At 39.5% G+C, this 17,992-nt stretch overlaps 1 pseudogene; it reads right to left on the bottom strand.

Moving 5' to 3' along the window:
* LOC116898319 overlaps nt 1-14,266 on the bottom strand; it is a 36,980-nt pseudogene extending 22,714 nt beyond the window's left edge.
* Between the last annotated feature and the right edge of the window lie 3,726 nt (nt 14,267-17,992).

Genomic DNA, 17,992 nt, shown 5'->3' with positions numbered 1-17,992 from the left:
TAATTCTTTTTGAAAATCTAAAAATATACATCTCTTTTGGCAAAAGGATAAATTTCATGTTATAATAGAGAAATAATACAAATAGTCTTTTCAGAATAAGTATGAAAATTGTGGATGTAAATTGCATCAGCTTTGTGTTTAATATTAGCCCTATAGAGCAGCACAGTTAATTATGGTTGAACACAATTAATTGTATAATTTCAGATTGCTAGCAGAACATTTGAATGGTCTCAACATTAAAAAAAAAAAACGATGCCTGTGGCCAGGTATATGTCAATTTCCCTCCCCTCATTGAATACATCTATGTGAGTATTGGGTTCATATAGAAATGCACAATTGCTGTGTGTGTGTGTGTGTCAATTAAAATACATTTACATTTTATTTTAATTCTGACTATTTTGAAATTAAAATATAATCATATGAAGTGATCATGTGATGCTTAGCACCAATTTATTTTTTAAGAGTTATTTATTCTTATTTTATGTGTGTGTTTTCCCTGCTTGTATGCAAGTGTACCACAGTCAATGCCCACAGAGATCAGAAGAGGGCTTTGGTTCCCTGGAACTGGAGTTACCGGCAGCTGTGAGCCACTACTGTGTAGCTAGGCATGGTAGAGACCAACTGTGTGTGGTAGGAACCAAACCTGGGTTCTCTGCAAGAGCAGCAAGTGCTTTTCACTGTGGAGCCATCTCTCCGCCTTATTAGAAATAATATATATGTATATTTCTTTATTGTTTGTTTTCATTTTTTGAGGCAGGGTCTCTCTGTGTAGCATTGACTGTCCTGGAACTTGTTCTATAGATGGGCTGGCCTCAAACTCACAGAGATTGTCATGCCTCTGCCTCCCAAGTGCTGGGGTTAAAGGCATGAACCACCACCACCTGGCATTATATTCCATACATATTTATAGGAATAAATGAATACAATAAAAAGATCAGTCAAAAGAAGCCACTGCAGAGAACCCCAGATCTGAGAGTTTGCCCCTTCGGCCAGTGATCCCGCTATGGGAAGAACATTACCCCTTTGGCAGACAGTGATTCAAGCACATAGCGGCACCTTCTGTCTCCCCTACATTTTGAGTCAATGACACCTGTTTAGACTTATCATGAATCTGGGAGGAAATTGCAGTGTGGAAGCCAAACACAGTATGGTAATGTCAAAATGTGTTAAGGATAGTGTTTTCTTTGTTTTTGTCTTTTACATAAACAAACAAACACCCTAAACGAACACCAAAATCTAAAAATAAAAACAAGAACAGATTTTATTAAACACTAGCCTTTTGGCTTTACAGCTCTTGCAATACAATCTAAACTTTTTTGTGTGGGGAGATGATAATAGTAGCAGTTTATAATCACTGTCATCCCATGAATGAAGAATATGCACACATACTAAATAAGTGTAACAAAAACTCTTTAAAAATATTACAACGAGTCCATTGCAGAAAGCTCACTGCCTTTAAGCACACAGCTCAATGGCCTCATTGTTGTGTATGAGGCTGACTTCTAAAATTTCTCATTTACTTGGTTGTGTTTTTCCTTTGAAATACAAATTTACTCACGGTCCCTGCGTATTCAGCTTAAGACAGTTGAATATTCTTGTAGACAGAACGCCAGTATCAACAACATAATTCAGACTGATTTAATTCACCACATTTACTGTTTGTCAGGTAGGCGGTGTGAAGTCAGCCTTTTGGAAAAGGATATTCTAAGTCCTAGGGATCTGTTATAAGCAACGTCAATGGAAAATTCTTCCTTTGAGAGTGCCTTGATTCTAGTACACCGTTTAATCCACTTGGCTTGTCTGTGTCATACTCGTTGAATTCTTTTACTAAATCTGGGCAGACATGGCTATATACTCCTCATGCTCTGGAGGAGGTCCCACTGGTCAGCAGCTGCTGAGAGAAGCATATGCTGGCTGGCCCCATGAGGAGTACTCACTGACAGCCTGCAAGCATCCTTCAGTCATAACTGGGGATGGAGTGACACCTCCTCAAGTCTCTGATCTCACCAGAGCCAGTGGCTGTATTCCTGTTTGGTTTGATGCTCAGGAGGCTGTGACCGTAAGGGTAGACAGAGCAGGGCTGTGTGAAAGCCTGCAATATTGGTGATTTACTTTTATTAGGAAGATAAATTCTGTTTTCTTGTTCATTTAGGGGAGACTTTTGTCAAAGGCAAGAATTGACCTTGAGGTTCTGCTTTAATTATTTATAGGTCACTTTTTATGACTTTCCATGGACAGTCTTCATTGAAACTACCAAGAACTGGCCATCTTTATGAAGCAGTTTCTAATATTTAATACTGAAGAAGTCTGGGCTTTTGCCCTTTCATCGCCCAACCCTGCTTGAACTCAATTGCCCACTTTTGCAGACTCCTTGATAGCATAAAATGACAAAAAGGGTCTGCATGAAAAAGCAATATTAAATGGTGTAGCATGTTTTGGCTATGTACAGCTTGAACCACAATCTTCCACACTTGCTGGCTTCTGGGCCACATCTCTTTCCTACTTTGTTGTTGGTTTGGTTCTGAGGTTGATGTCAGGAGATGGGGACTATCCAATGTCTATGGCTGTGTTTCTCTCTCACACAACCTTATTCTTACCTTGATTTTCCCCAAGAAGCTAAAGTGCCCCATTTCTCTTCCTGCCCATCAGCGTGCCAGGCTATGCCTGCACCCAGAATATTCCCAAACACATTTTAAATGAAGGCTGTAAGGACAGAGGAATAATACTTAACAATATTATTCTTTGCTATCCACAATAATAATTTTAAATGACATAAATGCCAAGTCTAATCTAGGCATGGGTGTTACCCTTAATTTTGGCATGACCCTGATAGAAAAAAGATTGAAAACAAAGCATGAAAAAAGTCAAATAAAAACACTACCAAGGCACAGGTCCCTTGAGAATGTAAAGAGGGTGGTACTACGGAAAATTTTGGTGCCGCAGATATAAATGTTTAGGCTAATAAAAGATTAGAAGGTGGTGTGCCCGAATGGAGGATGGAATGCCAGATATGTGGGAAAGAAAGGTGAACTAGAGTGGTTCTTCTCCAAGTACTTTCATAGGCTGATGATCTGTACAAAGCCAGTCAAGTCCAGATGCCTATCTGGATGATCCCTTTCTTAGAAAAGGGTACAGCTCTCTGGGACCCACCTGAGAGTGGATCAGAAGCTCCGAGGATGATATTTGTGTTTTCAGAAACCCTTTAAAGAGGTGGGTGGAGGGAAGAATATTTGAAGTATAGGAATTATTATGCAATGTACCAGAAACTTGTTTCTACTAATAAACAGTGGGAGGTGGCCTGAAGAGCAAATAGTCCCAGCCACCAAAGGACTTGTTTTTCTACAGGGCAAATGTAGTGAATTGAACAAGATTGCCCTGCTCTGCCTCATATGTTTAAGAACGTGCAAGTCAAAGTTGTTGGGGAATGAGGTAGCAAAGGAAGAAAGCTTTGAGGATGCTCCATGGATCAGATGTGGTTGATGATTCTCTGCCACAGACCTGTCAGATGGAGGTTCTCTTCAGAGGAAGGTAGGACTGGGGACTGGCAATTCTAGAGACACAAAGTACAGAGTGAAACAGAATGAGGCCCAAACAGGTGGAGGGATCAATGTTAAATCTTTTCTAATGTGGCTGGAGATGCTGCCTTCTTGTCTGAATCCTTAGGAAGGGGAGCTGTATAATGCTATCCTCTGAGAGCATTGCCATTTTTTATTTTAATTTTTTAATTCATCCTTACTGCAGTTTCTTCTTCCTCCACTCCTTCTATTCCCCTCCACCCCATGTCCCCTTTCCCCTAGATCCACTCCTCCTCCTCTTCCCTTTAGGAAAGACCACACCTCCTTGGGATATCCACCAGATACTCTATAACAAGATACAATAAGAGTAGATACAAACCCTCATATTGAGGCTGGGTGAGGCAACCAGGTTGGTGGAAAGGGGCCATAAGAGCAAAGGAAAGAATCAGAGACAACCCCCTGTCTCTTGTTAGGAGTCCCACAAAACACCAAGCTGTACAACCATAACATATACAGAGAGGACTAGTGCAGACATGTGGGTGCTCTGTGACTGTCAGTGATGAAGCTTGAAAGGTTGTGCTTTCTTGCATCCTGTACCCCCTCTGGCTCCTGCCTGCTTCTCCTGTCTTCCATGGGGTTCTCCAGGCTCCCAAGGGAAGGACCTGATGGAAATTTTCTATTTGGGCTCTCCCTCTGCCTGCTTTTGGGCTGTGCGTCTCTGCTGACAGCAGTAGCCTCTTTGATGATGACTGGGCTAGGCACCTATCTATGAGTATATAACAATATCATCAGAAATCATTTTATTGACTTTTTTCTACAATAGGTCTCTGGGCTATCTAGCCTTTAATTCCTGGTCACCCAGGCATTATAGGCTTCCTCTTATAGTATGGGCCTTATCTTAGATTCTTTGTTGGTTGGTCACTCCCACATGTTCTGGTGCCTCCATTGCCCCAGTCCACCTTGAAGGCTGTGCAGTTTGTGCATTGAAGGTTTTGTGGCTAGGTGGGTTTCCTAGTCACACCTCTGGAAACCTTACCTGATTACAGAGGTTGGCTGGTTCAGGCTCCAAATCCACTGTCACTAGGAGTCCTTGATGAGGTTGTCCTTGTAGAATCCTAAAAGTTTCTACTGGGTTAGGTTTCCATATTGCCCCTCCCCACAATGCCCTCCAATTCCAATCTTGTCACCCAGTACTCTTTCTCCCCATTTCTCTCATCCCCACCTGACCCTAGTCCACCTGCTAAATCTATTCTACTTCCCTTTCCCAGAGATCCATGTGTCTCCCTTAGAGTGCTCCTTGTGAAGCTGTGACTGCTTGCAAGCAATCCTGAAGATTAAGTTTATTGATGTTCCTGTTTAGAAGCTAGGGTGGGGCAGGGCAGTAGACCCTGACCGGATAGTCCAGTCGTTCTCATCTACACTTTTCCTCCCAACCTTTCAGCCCAGATGCATGTGATTTTATGGTCTTGGGGGTAATAGAGGTGTGGAGGTTATCAGAAGTGGGAGCTCTATTCATGTAGCTATGGGGAAGTCACCATCCATGCGAGATGGGCTTTTTTTGTGTGTGTGGCTATTTTCTTTTCCCGTATGGGAGACCCTCACTCTGCCCTGTAAGTAAACTGAAGATAAACTCAATGGTTTGTCAGGGCAAAATTTGGTAGAAGTTTGGTCTATGTTGGTCCCTATCTAGGTAAGAGGCATTTCAAGAAGAGTTCATACATCAAGTTGAGATGCAAAATGAGGCTTATAGAATATATGTGTTTTTTTTGATTTGTAAATACATACAAACCTGTTTAGAAATAGCTCTTTGGGGGCGAGTCCAATTTTCATTGTCAGATATCTTCAGTTCAGTCCAGTAGCAACCACCAAATATGAATCAGCAGCTACAGTCCAGTCCACTTGGTAGTCACCACACATGAAACAGCAAGGGTGGTTCAATCCAGAAGAAACCACAGGGGTTGCCAACTGGCCCAAGGCTGCAGAGGTGGCAAGAAGTTCTTTGGTGCACTTCTCTCTATGGAGTCACCACAAGCAAAGCTCAGCAATGTAATGTAAGGTGAACGAATACATGTATGTCATCAGTGAAGAGTAGCGAGGTGGAGCAAATGCTCTAGCTCCCACTGACTGTGGGGTCACATTTCTATTCCTTCATCACACATCCTTTCATGTGTCTGCTATTGCAAAACGTCCTTTCACCAGTCTCTGCTTCATCACAACATTCTTTCACATGTCTGCTTTAGCAAAAACATTCCTTCACCTGTGTTCCACAGCAAAACACCATTTGGCATAACTGACTTTCCAAAGAAATCGGCAGTTACCCCTTCAGACTTCGAACGTTTCTTCAAGTGCTTCTTGGCCAATTGAGAATTCCCTTTTCAGCTCTATATCCCATGTTTTAGTTGGGTTATTTGGGTTGTTCGTGTCTAACTTCTCGAGTTCTTTATAAATTTTGGATATTAGCCCTCTTTCAGATGTAGGGTTGGTGAAGATACTTTCCCAATCTGTAGGCTGCTGTTTTGTCTTATTGACAGTGTCCTTTGCCTTACATAATATTTCAGTTTCGTGAGGTCCCACTTATCAGTTGTTCCTTTTAGGGCCTGAGCAACTGGTGTCCTGTTCAAGGAACAGTTGTCTCCTGCACCAATGAGTTCAAGGCTATTCCCCACATTCTGTTCTGTTAGATTTAGTGTATCTGGTTTTATGTTGAGGATGTTGATCCTCTTGGACTTGAGTTTTGTTCAGGATGATAAATCTGGATCTATTTTCAAAAATTCTTCTACATGTGCACACCTAGTTAGACTCGCACCATTTAGTGAAGATGCTTTCTTTTTTTCCATTGTATGGTTTTGTCTTCTTTATCAAAAATCAAGTGTTTATAGGTGTGTGGGTTTATTTCTGGGTCTTCAACTTGATTTCATTGATCCACTTGTTTGTTCATATGCCAACACCATGCAGCTTTGTATCACTGTTGCTCTGAAGTACAGCTCAAGATCAGAGAGGGTGACACCTTTGGAAGTTCTTCTATTGTACAGGATTGTTTTTTTTCCCATATGAAGTTGAGAATTGTTCTTTCAACATCTGTAATATACATTTCTTTCTTGCTTTCTTTCTTTCTTTCTTTCTTTTGTATAGAATAGAGTTTATTTAGGACATAGAAAGGGGAGTTGAGAAGGGAGTAGAGACAGAGAAGGAGAGGGAGAGAGAAGAGGGGGAAAGGGGGAGGCAGCCAGGAACACGTGGTGAGGAGAGAGGGAGAAAAAGGTGTCAGAGAGGGATGAGAGTCAGAGAGAATAAGAACAGTGATACACATTCCTTGATGTTTGAGTTTGCACTTAGTTGGTTTTCTTGTTACTTGCTCAACTTTTTGAGGGGATATGTGGTGTCTTTATTCTTTTCTTTACAAAGAAAACCAATTTTCAGATGCCTTTTTAATAGCAAGTGTAAATCAAATGAAATCCTCTATGGCAGTTGTATGTCCTTGAGAATTTCATTTTAAAAATGAAGGGACCGGATCTTATTCAATTTCAAAAATGAAGAGACTAGATCTTATTATGGAATTTGGGTCATTATTTTAATAATGGGAGAGAGTTTTGTGTCTCTCTCTCTGTGTTAGACTATTTGTGGTTGTTGTTTACATTTTTACCAACATTAAAATTTTAGAGGTATATAGTAGTGCAAAGTGACTTCATTACTCAGAACTTTAATAGAAAAATGGGCTGAGACAGGTAGAACTTGGTATTTTGCTTCTTGTTTCTTTGTGTTTTGTTGTTTTGAAGTGGCAAAGGATGGCTCCCCTCTTGTTTATCTTTGAGGGAAGGGTATGTTTCATGTGTTAACAGTTGCTTGCTTTGCACATGGATGGGTCATGCCGATAGTAATATTTTATACCACCTTTCACATTTGATTTCGGAGTGGCTAACCTGGGTGCTACTCCACAATCACCTAGATGCTTGACTACAGGAGAGGTCAACCTTAAGTTCCAAATATTCCACAAACCACTCACAACTCTGGTGGCCACACACAGAAAATCATCACTAACAGACAACCAGCCAGGAATAGGAGAGACATAATCACCAATAATGCAATAGATCTGGCAAGAACATACATTGTCCTTTCCAACTTTGAGGGTTTGTCTTGTGTCCAGAGCCCACATCAGATACATGGCTATGATTAGATTCATGGCCACAGTAGGGTTCATGGAATGTTTCCTTCCACTTTCTGCATAGAAATGAAATGAAAATACATTTGCTTGAAATGTAAAGATTATTTTTAAAATGGACATCATTATAATGTAATAGCTCTTGAAAATGGTCCGTTGTTAGAGTCAAATAATTTCCATATGAATGACTTGTGTAGCACGACTTTTTTTTGAAGACATCACCAGGCTTTCTCTGCTCTTTATAGTTGTGACATTAGCTTCCTACTCCCCTTATGAATTGAAAAATTAGTAGCAATACTTTGTATGCTATGAACTACCATTCTGTTGCAACTCAGCTATGGGGCTGGCTGGATAGATATAAGGCTAGGAACTAGTAATATTCCCGCAGAGTATTCAAGTGCCGTTTCAGCAACCATGTGGGGCAGCTTACCACAATGCTCTTTTCTGGCCCTCGGACACTCACATGTGTATATTGCCTCTCCACAATACACATAATTACACATAAGAAATTAAAACCTTTAAACTTAGCTATGATTTTTTTCCAAGTTATCCTTCCACAGTGGAATCATGTGGGCTACCATGCACTTTTGCACTCCTGTCTTTTTTGATGCAGCACACTTTAAGACTCATCCAGATTGTAGTGGCTCAGCTGACGCTCTGAAGGACTTTGCTCTGTGCTTTCTCTCTTATCATTTTCAGCCAGTTTCTTGGGGGAAGTAGATAAGGCAGTCAGTGGCTTGTTGCATAATTTAGAACTATATTACTGTATTCAATCAAAACATTTAAGGAGCAATGATAAGCTCACATAACTTCTTTGTGTTCTCTATTAGCCTTGAGAATCTACTGCTCTGCTAATTGCTCTTTTGCTATGATTCACCCACTGGATAGCTGAAAGATCTATTTGTTTGACATATTTGCCCGTGAGTGTTGGTAATTGAGCACAGAGTGGTTAAGCTTATCACTGCTGTATTAAAGTTACCAGTTACTTATGCCATCATTGTCTTAAAAGTTGATTCATGTCCTGGACGTCTCCTTTGCTTATTTATTTACGTATTATTTTTGTTAATAGTTAAAGTATTTTTTTATACTCACTTTGGATAATTAGATCTTGCCTGCTTCTGTTTATTGCTGAAGCCTAAACATTCAGGCCACAATTGGCACCACAGAGAGGGAAGGGCAGCCAGGGGCTGCTTTCTCTCCAGATTGTTGATAAAGCTGTCAGCCAGGTTGTGGGGGTGGAATTCTGGCGTGACTAGTATTTCAGAATTCCGTAAGCTTAGCCAGCTGGCAAGCCATGACACGAAAGGATTGAATCTGATATTCTGACTCCCTGGTACATAAACACACACACACACACACACACACACACACACACACGTACACTCACACACACATGCACACACACGTATACATACACACATATACATACACACTTGTATACACACATGCACATGCATGCATGCACACATACCTGCACATGATTATACAACCCTCCCCCATTACATTATATTGTAGTCGTATAAATCTCTAAATAGGATCAGTGATAAAAACTGAATGCAGGCTTATATCATTTAGCATATCATTAGTTTAAAAATAGATATTGGTAAGGCCTTGGGTTTGTTTTTCTGGCACATTATATAAGTAGCCGGCTTGGTAAAGCAAAGACAATGTTATGGGAAATATTACTTTAAATTCCTTATTTGGGGAGCTAGGCTATTGTTGAAGTAGGTGTTTCATGGATGCTAGAGGTACAGTGGTTTGTCTGCTACTGACAATCAAGACCTGGTCATAATGGTGTGGTTCATAATCAGTGCCATCCCATTATCTTGGAACTTGTTCAAATGGAAAATCTAGAATTTTAAGAATAATTAATACTTTATAGGGTGTTTCAGTGATTTATAGGCACACTTAAAGCTTGAGAGATGCTTGTCAGAGAATTTCTATTTATATGTGGAGGAAAACATACTTTGAATCATTACCCATTGTTTATTATGTATTTTCTGGTACATATATGTAGAGAGATTTATTTCGAGGGTCTCCCATGATTGTATTGAGTTGGTAAAATCCAAATCTGTAGGCTAGAATGGCGGGCTGGAGCAAGTCAAGGAGATTTGCTGTTGAAGTTCAGAGGTGGCACAAATGGAAGCACATACTGAACTCATTATCCTTGTATCATCTGGCTGGTTGAGAGAATACCCCCAAAGTGAGCCTGAAGATAGTCTTTCTTCATTAGTTTTTAATTAAAAATTAGAGGTATCAGTAGTATTTCCATGGGCCTTCAAAGTTGTCCATAGTTTATTATGTCAGTTATAACTCTAGAGTAGGTGTTCAGATATATGGACCATTGATGAACCAGAGTAGATAATTAGTTGGTACATGTTCTGGATTTTAACTTGGAAATATGTGTGAGATGTGCTCAGAGTCTGTATGGTTATTGATCCAGTCCGTTTTCTTCTACTATTTGTTTCATTTTGTTTTGTTGTTGTTGTTTTGTGTTTTCTTAAAGAAATAATCATGACAAGGTGGAATGGCACTGGACAGAAGGATGTTTTGTTTCACTGTTGGTTTATATTTGTGTGTGTACATGCATACTTGTGAAAGATGCCCTAGAGGCCAAAGAGTGTCCAATTTCCTGTAGCTAGAGTTACAGGAAATTGCCCCTCCACATGGTGCTGTGAACAGAACTTGGATCCTCTGGAAAAGGTACTCTTAACTGCAGGGCTATCTCTCCAGTCCCAATATAAGGATGTTAAATGCAATGTTGTTCTTAAACATAAAACAAGCAACACTAGTTTAATGGTTAATGTTTCTGTCACAATAGCCTTGACACAAGCAATTTAGAGAATGAAGAATTTGCTTTTGCTCGCCTTTGAGGGCATAGCTGTCTCGGTGGAGAGAGGAGAAGCAGCAAGGGCATGAGTTAGTAGCTCAGTCAAAAAGGGAGAGAGACAAAGGCTGGAGCTCAACTTGGTTTCTCTCATTCATTCATTCATTCATTCATTCATTCACTCACTCACTCACTCATTCACTTTGGATCTCACTGTGGTCTGCCCATATACAACACGAGTTTTTTTCACCTCAGTCAAATAACCCCAGAAATGCCCTCATGGATGTTCTCTGAGGTTTGTTTAAGTGATATCAAATCTCAACATGTTGATGAAGAAGAGTAATGACTAAATCATCTATAAAATAAGATACCACACTATTATTTAAGATCATAAGGTAATAGTTAATGGCAGAAAAACATCTATAACATGCTAATTAAAACGGCTTTGAAATCAAATATATGATATCTTTATAGAAAAACCAGCGGAAGTGACATTTCATAGTGTTGAGATGGATATCTAAGTGTTGAAGTTATGGTTGGTTTTTCTCATTAGCTGCTCTTAAAATTTGCGTGACTTGTAAAGTGTATTAACAACATACCCAAGTGTTTAACTGTAGCTCTTTGAAACTCAAGTTAATTTGCTGCTAAACTGTTGCCAGCTGCTCACAGGTAGAGCTTTTCATTTTGAAAGCTGCCTTAGCAAATGAAAACACAACAAAAAGCTGCCTTCATTACGTGTTTATAACCACCAAAGGTTGTTTAAGAGCTTTGATTACCGTGCCATTCGGAGCAAGAGGAAAAGGAACATGTTAAAAGTCTCAAGTGAAGGGGGTGGAAGAAGAACAAAGAATTAAAGTTTTGTTGAATTTCCAATTGTTTTTGAATCAATCTGGAAAAAGTCCCAGCTGCTATGGTGAGCTTGTCATTCTCAGTGTAAGGCACGTCAGAATAAGAATTTAAAAATATTTCTAGACAGAGTTTGTTTTAAGCTCTGTTTCCTTTATGTACTCATGTTTCTGGTATTATAACTTTTCAGGTTTGGATCTGCCTTGTTGGTAAATGGTATAAAATGTCATACTCCCAAGTAACATTTATATGACCTTAAAGCTAGTACAGGTATATGGAGCATTGATGAACCAGAGTAGATAATTAGTTGGCACATGTTCTGGATTTTAACTTGGAAATATGTATGAGATGTGCTCAGAGTCTGTATAGATATTGATCCAGCCCATTTTCTTCTACTACTTGTTTGTTTCATTTTGTTGTTGTTGTTGTTTTGTGTTTTCTTAAAGAAATAATCGTGGCAAGGTGGATGGCACAGGACAGAAGGATGTTTTGTTTCATTATTTATTTATATTTGTGTGTGTACATGCATACTTGTGAAATATTTTACATTAATTTTAATTTTTAGGACTTGTGGTGTGTGTGTGTGTGTGTGTGTGTGTGTGTGTGTTGCATGGGTGTGGAGGTTAGTAGACAGTTTATATAGGTTTTTTCTCCTTCCACCTTGTGGATCCAGGGGATATTGCTCAGGTTGCCAGTTTTGGTGGCAAGTGTATTTTCCAGTGGAGTTATCTGTCTTGTTCCTGTTTTCTTTTAATTAGCTCCTCTGGCCTTGCAAATTTGTAATATGCAATTAACAGGTGAAACATGGAATTTCAGAAGTCCCTTCTGCAGTGCTGTGCCTGCTGGATTATTGAAAGCCGTGCTGCCTGGTGAGTTACTACAGGGATTGCTAACTTGACTTTGTCCCTTTATAGGCTGCAAGGTTGCTGGTTGAGTTGGGATTGCTCATAGCAGCAAATCTTAGCAATTCTAAAGAATCTAGAAATATTATAGATTCTGAGGTTGACTCTATGACTCCTGGTTCGGGGATATTTCTGGATTATTCTCCTTTGCTTTCTGCCTTTGCCTGAGTCTGAACTTTCCTGTAGAGAGGCCATGGACAGTGTCATAGTCAGTGTTCATTGTTGTGAAGAGACACTATGACCAAGGCAACTTATATAAAAGAAAGCATTTAATTGGTGCTAGCTTATAGTTTTAGAGGTTTAGTCCAACATCATTGTGGTGGAGAACATGGTACCACATAGGTAGATATGGTGTTGGTGAGGTAGCCCAGAGCTCCATATCTGATCCACAGGTGGCCAGAAAAGAGAATCTCAAAGCACAACCACCAGTAACATATTTCTTTCAATTTTTCCTCCTAATTTTTTCAAAGAGTGCCACTTCATGGTGCTCAAGCTTTCAAATCTATGAGCATATGGGGGCCATTCTTATTCAAGCTACCACATTTTACTCCCTGGCCTCTATAGGCTTGTAATCACATCATAGTTCAAAAATGAATTCAGTCCAACTTCATAGTCTATCAATCATAGTCTCAATGCTGTTTAAAACTGCAAAGTCCAAAGTCTTTTCTATAACTCAAGGTGATCTCTTAACTATAACTTCTGTAAAACCAAAATCAAGAAGCCGATCACCATACTTCCAACATAAGAGAACACATGGAGCAACCCATGGCTCCAGTCGCATGTATAGCAGAGGATGGCCTTGTTGGGCATCAATGGGAGGAGAGGCCCTTGGTCCTGTGAATATTCGATGCCCCAATGTAGGGGAATGCCAGGGTGGGGAGGTGGGAGGGAGTGGGTGGGTGGGTGGGTGAGCACCCTAATAGAAGAAGGGGGAGGGGGTGGACTAGGGGTTTTCCGGAGGGGAAACTGGGAAAGGGGATTGCATTTAAAATGTAAATAAAGAAAATATCCAATAAAAATTAAAAAAAAGAACGGTGCAGAATATGTGTTACCATTGCAAGAGGGAGGAAAGGGAGAACTGAGGAAATGCTGGATCAAAGCACGACCCAAACCCAGCAGGGCAAGTTCTGAACTCTGTGTCTCCATGTCTCATGTAAACACATTTTTTTTCAGATCGCCAACTTGTTTCAGCTTTGGTGACTGTAACCTACTTCCCTCTCTTGGGCTGGTTCCATGCCCTGTTAACAACTTTCCTTACCTGATGTCTCATGACTCTGGAATCTTCAACAGCTTGGGGTTTCTCAGGCAATCCAGGCTTCACCTTCACAGCTTTATGCAATGGCCTCTCTTGAGCTTCCATGCAGGGACAGCCGTGACGCATGCCTGGGCTCAGCAGCTCTCCTTAGAGATAGAGGGATAAAGCCAAACCATGTGGCAGGGGCTGCCAAGTTCTTCTGCTTGCTGGGGCTGGAACTTGCCCCCTCTTTTAATTACATTTCTATCAGCTTTCTGTTATTGGTTTTCTTCATTGCTTAAGTTTTTCTTTAATTCATTTTTATAATTTGGAAGCTTAGCTGGGTGAGGTCTTGCCTGGAGGCTACCACTCCCTTTATTACATTTAGCATCTAGTTTTTCTTTAAACCTTTTTTTTATCTGAGCATTGGACTTAGCTCCATTATACTTTCTAGTGCTCTTTTTCTCCTCAAATTGTAATTCTGTATTTTCCTTGCTTAGCTTTCTATTTTTAATTATAGATCTGCATAAGAGTGACCACTAATAACCACAGGGCAGCATCAATACTAGGCAGTCTTGAAATCCCCTTTGCCAACATCATTAATCCAAAATTCTCCAGTTTAGATTCAGGCAGATTGTTTGGAGAAAGGCAGAAAACAGCCACATTCTTTGCCAAAATAGTACAAGCCTGGTCTCTAGGTCACTTACTAATATTCTTCTCTTCTGAAACTTCTTGAGATGAGCTGTCATAATCTACATTGCTCTCAGTACCACTGTCTTCCATACTCCTACCCCATTAAGCCCCATATAAAGCATTCAAGAGCTTTTCTAGTTCAAACTCTATGTTCCACCAACAAGTAGTGTGTTCAGTGTGGCCTATAATGGTGATACCCCACTTCTGGTACCAACTTTTTTTTTCTTAGTTACTGTTCTATTGCAGTGAAGAGACACCATGACTGTGGCAGCTCTTCTAAGACTTTTTACTGGTGCTACTGCTTACACTTTCAGAGGTTTAGTTCATTGTCATCAAGGTGGGAGAATAGCAGCATACAGGCAGACTTGGTGCTGGAAAGCAGTTGAGATTTCTAGATCCAGATCCATAAACAGCAGGAAGAGAGAGTGTTTGGGCTCTTGAAGCCTCAAAGCCCACCCCCAGTAACATGCTTCTTCCAACAAGGCCACATTTCCTGATCCTTTCAAATAGTACCACTGCCTGGTGACCAGGCATTCAAAAATCTATGAGCCTATGGAAACCATACTTAGTCAGACCACCACAGACAGTTGTGAGACTTGTTATCAGGTTATCAAAAGGTCTGCTTTCCGATTTGGTTTCACTGGTATAAGAAATTTAGTTGTTTTATTTTGGGGTTTTATTACACTTTAAGTTTATTCTTTGTATTTAAACCAATTATTTACAAAAATTTATTATGAGCTAAAAATTTTTCCTGAAAGATGTTTTCAGATAAAAAATTGGTACCTATTCTAGGTTGTTTTTATAATTTGATATAATCTTGGTAAGGGAAAAACAGCAAATTCATTGAGGACAAAATTATTTTATTTGTTTTATCTATCACCCTGTAATGCTGTGTTTTATGGAGCTGTGTTGAATTGTTATGTTAATATGTGTGGTCACATATTAACACACACACACACACACACACACACACACACACACACACACACACACCAAGAAAGGTACTTGTAATATGTTGCTTTAAATTGCTGATGGAAAATTTTATTCTGTAACATTTAGAGCTTTTATTCTTAGGTATATATTATGTATAGGTTGTACATGGCTTATTACATATACAGTGTAGGCTATGCTTCATTTTAATTCTGAAGCTTTAATAGATACCTCTGTCATTAGAGAAAAAGTACTGAAGTCTTTACGTCTAGCAATAGGGGGGCTTGACTTTTCTAATAGTTTTTCCTATTAGTGTCTGAAGCTGTTGAGTTATTGAAATAGTCTTAGTTCTTCATTTTGGAAAGTTTCACAGTATGCTTTGTAGCACTGTTGCTATTTCTTGAGAGTCTTTCAGCTTGTGAGGGAACATAAAGTACTAATAGAGGAGCTTTACCCTTTAACAAGGCCTACAGCATTGAGACAGTTTTGTGTTCTCCTTGTTATATTTTAGTAACTGAGCTTTACATTTTACCAAAAGTAAGAAGTCTCAGACTATGTCATGTGATGACTGGTCTGTTTTGTGCCTCTGGACACATTTATACATGTATATCCTGTCCTAGAACAGCAAGAGGCTACAAGGTCATTTCTGATGAACATTCAGATCACTGAAGTTTGGCTGACAAAAGTTAAGACAGCAAAGTCATTTACCTACTAAATGATTGCAGTTGGGTGCGAACTGTCCCCTTCTAAGGAGGTATTCACCGAAACTAAGTTGTACTCATATGAGAATATCTTTTATTATTTTGTGCAATGAACCAAGGAGAGGTCTATATGATATAATTTTGTGTTGATAGAGGGAGGGTTCATAACATTCTCAAAGTAAAGCATCGAGCTTTTATTAGTTCTTACAATCTTTCTTAATATCTCCCTTCACACAAAATAAAGCACACAAACAACTCATACTTATGGTTTTGCATATTAGACACAAAACGAATTCATGAGCTTGAGTTCTCACTGTTTTTAGCTATATGATCTTTTCATACTTAAACTCTTGGAATCTGACCTCTTTGAAGGTAGTGAGGCTCATGTAGTAAGTGTAAGAAAGCCCAGAATACAAATATGGTTAGCCAATGGCATTGTCTTGGTTAACTAGAAATGGAAGTCTAATACTTCTGCCCACTTCATCCTGGTATTTGAGTCACTGACAAAAACAACAGTCAAGAGCTAGATGGAATGATGTTTTACTCACACAGAGCATGACTGGATTTAATAGAGGGTGTTGGCCAACCATGGCCAGTAGGTCCTTTCTGGCATATGATTATGGCCACCATTCTGCTCACACCACTGTTATGGGACGGAATAAATATATAGAGTACAAATAAACAAGGTGTTGTCCAGATACCACATGACACGAGTTTGGGTTGGACAAAATATTATATATTTAGGGAGAAAGAGAAAGCAATGAGCCCATGACAGGCTGCAAGATCACTCATAATAAGTCAGTGCTTCAAAGCACAGTGGCTATTCAGTGGGAGATGAAATAGTACAATAGCAGAGAAATAAAGAAAATGCATGTGCTGCTACATACCTCAATACTTATGAAGATGAAACAGAATTAACACACACCTAAGCAATAATGACATCACTGAACACTATTTTCTTGACTCTTCACATTCCAGTGTGTCTTAGTCAAGGTGGGTATTCCTGTACAAAACATCAAGACCAAAAGGCAAGTTGGGGAGGAAATGATTTATTCAGCTCACACTTCCACATTGCTGTTGAACACCAAAGAAAGTCAGGACTGGAACTCACACAGGGTAGGAACTTGGAGGCAGGAGCTGATGCAGAAGCCATGGAGGGATGCTGCTTACTGGATTGCTTCCCCTGGCTTGCTCAGCCTGCTTTCTTATAGAACCCAGAACAACTAAATCAGGGATGACACCACCCACAATGGGCTGGGCCCTTTCCCCTTGATCACTAATTGAGAAAATGCCTTACAGCTTGTCTCATGGAGGCATTTCCTCAAGGGAAGTTCCTTTCTCTGTGATATATAATAAAAATATATTATAAAAAATTAAAAATAAATTAAAACACTTCTATATACATATATAAACATTTCAAAGAATTAATTTTTAAAAAATAATAGAAATATTGGATTTCATGTATTTTTTTCCTAAAGATGGTTTTCCATCTGTAATTCGCAATGCAAAGATATTACCACCGCACCAAATTTGTGTATGCCTCCAAACAGATTGATTCTACTGTCCACTTCACTGCCGAGTTCATGAGTCCAAGATGTGTAGAGAATCAGCAGGCATTCTTGACTGTATTCTAAAATTTTAAGAAGAGATCTATTTGTGATATGAATTTTAAAAATAGGAAAACAACAATGTTGACGTATGCACACATCACAGTATACACTTTGTTTCTTTAAGACACAAAAACTGTCCCCTCATGCCCAACTCTTAAAGTTAGTGTATTTAAAAAAATTGAATTTGGGGAAGGATGAGGTGAGGGAGGGAGGAAGAGAGAGGGATGGAGGGGAGCGGGGCAAGTGTGGACAGGAAAATGAAGCAGAGGAAACATTTCCAAGAAGGACGGTCACACTCTGTATTTCAGAGTCACAGCTGGGATTTCATTTACTGTTGTCTTCTGGGTAATAAAATTTATTCTAAAGCCGTCTTCCAATATCACTGCAAAAGCCAGACTGCCTTTTTTCTCCTTTTCTAGAAATCAAATGACTTCTTATAATATTATTTTGTGAAGCATCCTGATTATTTTACCATCTGGTCCTAGAGATTTAATTTCTAGAACTAACTACTCCAAATTCAGATCACTTTCTCTTATGATGCTAAAAAATAGAAGTCGAAACCCACCTTCATTTTT

The sequence above is a fragment of the Rattus rattus genome, chromosome 4 (genome assembly GCF_011064425.1).
Source record: "Rattus rattus isolate New Zealand chromosome 4, Rrattus_CSIRO_v1, whole genome shotgun sequence".
Lineage (NCBI taxonomy): Eukaryota > Metazoa > Chordata > Mammalia > Rodentia > Muridae > Rattus > Rattus rattus.
Note: the sequence above shows the minus strand (reverse complement) of the source record. Positions and strands in the feature narration are given on the sequence as shown.